The sequence below is a fragment of the Limulus polyphemus genome, unplaced genomic scaffold (assembly GCF_000517525.1).
Source record: "Limulus polyphemus unplaced genomic scaffold, Limulus_polyphemus-2.1.2 Scaffold4981, whole genome shotgun sequence".
Taxonomy (NCBI): Eukaryota; Metazoa; Arthropoda; class Merostomata; order Xiphosura; family Limulidae; genus Limulus; species Limulus polyphemus.
In genome coordinates this window covers 8,335-11,490 of record NW_013670591.1, presented here as the reverse complement: position 1 = coordinate 11,490, position 3,156 = coordinate 8,335, and the positions used below count along the sequence as shown (strand labels likewise).

Genomic DNA, 3,156 nt, shown 5'->3' with positions numbered 1-3,156 from the left:
GATTGTCCTATGAGGAGAGACCAAAATATCTAAACTTGTTTACTCTGAAGAGGAGAAATGTCAGAGGGGATTTGATTGAGGTGTTTAAGATTATTAAGGGTATTGATAATATAGATCTATCAATTTGTTTTTGTGTTTAGCAGTGAAAACAATAGGACAAGGGGCATCAATTCAAATTTTGGTAGCATAGGAATCATTTGCAGTTTAGACAGTATTACTTTTGAAACAGGGTGGTTGGCTTTTGGATAGTGGAGGCAGAAATTTAACTGAATTCAAGTTGGATGAATACACGAATAGTAAGGGGTGGTTATAGATGGGATCTGGAAGGGACATCCTTGATGAGCTAATAAGCTCTTTTTTGGCCATGATCTGCTTATGGAGTGCTTATCATTTGTTTTGAAAGTTTGGTATTCATTTTGTAATAAATTGACATTGAAACTGTATTTTTTGTTGCTTTTGTTTTGTAAAGAGTAAATTAATTTATTTGCATGAAAAGAAATTGTAAAATTATCCAATAAACTAAAAAGCATTTTTAATGTGGTATCTTAGTTAAGTTTTCTCTCACTGATAAAAGCCTTTTCACAACACATTTAGATGCATATATATACATAATTTGATTCAATAAAAATTTTATTTTTCAGAGTTAACGGGTCATATCTGTTCCTAGTGACGCATTGAATCTTGTATAGCTCCCTGTAAGTGTTTCATGTGTTCTTGTGCTGGGGAATCCATCCCCTTGTGTTCTGAAGTGTTTTGTGACTGTCCACAAAGTGGACTGGTGAACGATGGAATTATCACACACAAAAACATGGCAAGAGGTCTCAGATTACTTTGGGACTGATCCAGAAAGGGGTCTCTCAGAAGCTCAGATCAAGAAATTTCTTGAAAAATATGGCCATAATGGTAAGTAATCGTTTACTTTGTATGTTTAATCAATTTATATATATATATATATATGTGTGTAATGGAGACAACATTCTGATTATCCATGTAGGAACATGACAAGTTGGAAAAGATTCCTTTTTAATATGATAATATTGGTTATGTCTTGAATTATATAATTATGTGTTCAATCTATTAAGGGACTTTCTTGATTTCAATCAACAACTGATAAATCTTAAAGAGTTAGATACACCTTCAAGTACAGGATTTCATTACAAAGCTGCATTTAACACAAATATTTAGGCTTTTACAAGTTAACTTAGCCTTTTTTTTTTCTTGTTGTATTTGTAGTACATATAAGTTATAAGTGCAGATTACTGTATGAGCTTATTAGTTTAGGGATTTGTTGCAAATGTCTAAATTTGAATTCAGAGCTCTACGTCATTTTTTTAAACCTAAAATGGGAATGTCTATCCTTAGGCTTGGCTTGTCTCTTTCTCGTGATATTGTGGGGTACCTAAGTTCATACATGAACAGATGACGATATTACTATCGTTATTGTTACTTAAACTCTACAGTAGGTTTATCATGTGTGGAAAAAAAAATCAGAGAATTTCATATTTTGGTCCTAAAGGTGTCAAGGAAAATTGTGAATATTTAAAGATAACCCTGGAATATTTTTATAAATAAAATGAAGGATCATATTATCCAAACATACACAAGAGAAATTCTAGCTATAAATGTTAAATACCGTGTCATATTTAAAATGCTAGGCTGAAATTTTTAAAAATACATAATGCCCCGTGGGATGTTGCGAATTGTTTCTAGAAAGTATTTTAACCGAAGCCTTGCTTGGTTTCAGTTTCACTTCGTAAGAAAACATTTACAGCATTCTGCTGAGTTGCCATAACTTAAGTCTTGAGCATGTTGCCATCACAGTATCTTATCACTCTAGGTCAACTTTGCACACCACCACTTCTGCTGTGCTACCAAATCCATCAAAATGAAGAGTGTATTCTTGAAACGTTTATTCTGTCAGCATAAACGTTCAGAGGTTTTTATTGAGAAGCATGTATGGTGATTGAAGAGTGTAATTATTGTTCTTACTATGATATTGTAAAGAAGTGATAACTTTGTGATCTTGGAATCTGCGAAAGGCTGTTGTCGTGATTGTTTTTATTTAGAGTTTGTGTTGTCAAACTTTTAGACAATGTAAAATGTTTATAGAGAACTGTTTAGATGTTTTATCATCTTTAAACATCTGTGATAAAAACTAGTTGTGTATATGATTATTTTTCAAAATTAATTAACTCTTCATTATCTTCGCATTGTACTGGCATCATTTTGTACGATACTTTATCTTCATAGGCTACTGGTTTCTGTTTTCTCATTCAAAGTAATTGGTGTTCTATAAATGGGATACTGTAAAGAACAAATAATTTCTGAATTACAAATATTTGTAGTACATACAGCTCGGTTCGTAGCCCTGTTTCTTTGTAGTGTATGTGTTGTTTTTTATTTGTATAACTTCTAGGTGCATTTCAGTCTTATTGTTATTGAACACTAACCAATAACCTTCTTTCTTTTATTTCAGAATTACCAGCAGAGGAGAGTAAGTGTCAGTTTCTTATATGTAATACGGTATTGTATGAAGTGTACATTCTCAATGTTCTAAAGTTAGAGATAAATTCTGTACAGTTTGAACATAGTACATTAGTTTGTATTAAGCCTGAAAATTAGTATTCAAAGGAACTGGTCTTTAGAAACATAAACTAAGAAGCTTGCTTGCAGCTTTTCAGATTAAGACTAATTACTGAATTCAACATACTTTCATTACTGCATCTAGTATAGTGTTATGTTCTCATTTTATTTCTTTACTGATACACACATATTTCAATAATATGACCATAATTAACTGAACCTGCCCCATGCCTTTAGTAAGGTGTGATAGCATACGCTCCCATCAGAGTACATGTCACCACCCTCAGTTTGGGCTTAGTAAGGTTCTTTTTATGTTTATTTAGTTGTTTATTTCTATAATGTAATGACTGAAACAGGAAATATCAATGCATCTCATATCTTAAGTTTTCAGCAAGCAAGGTTTATTAAAGTAAAACCTAAATTCCAGAGCACTCTGATAGTTTTCTAGGTTGCATGTATGTTTTTATAGCTGTACGTTACCACTGTGATAGTTTTCTAGGTTGCATGTATGTTTTTATAGCTGTACATTACCACTCTGATAGTTTTCTAGGTTGCATGTATGTTTTTATAGCT

The 3,156-nt window shown here is 32.1% G+C and overlaps 1 long non-coding RNA gene across 2 annotated transcripts in view; it reads left to right on the top strand.

Moving 5' to 3' along the window:
• The window catches only part of LOC106471949, a 52,592-nt gene that overhangs the window by 47,684 nt on the left and 1,752 nt on the right, over positions 1 to 3,156 (top strand). For both annotated transcript variants that reach the window (XR_002613383.1, XR_001291569.2), the window contains exons 4-5: positions 642 to 903; positions 2,477 to 2,494. This is a non-coding gene — a long non-coding RNA (uncharacterized LOC106471949). The remainder of the gene's footprint in view (positions 1 to 641; positions 904 to 2,476; positions 2,495 to 3,156) is intronic.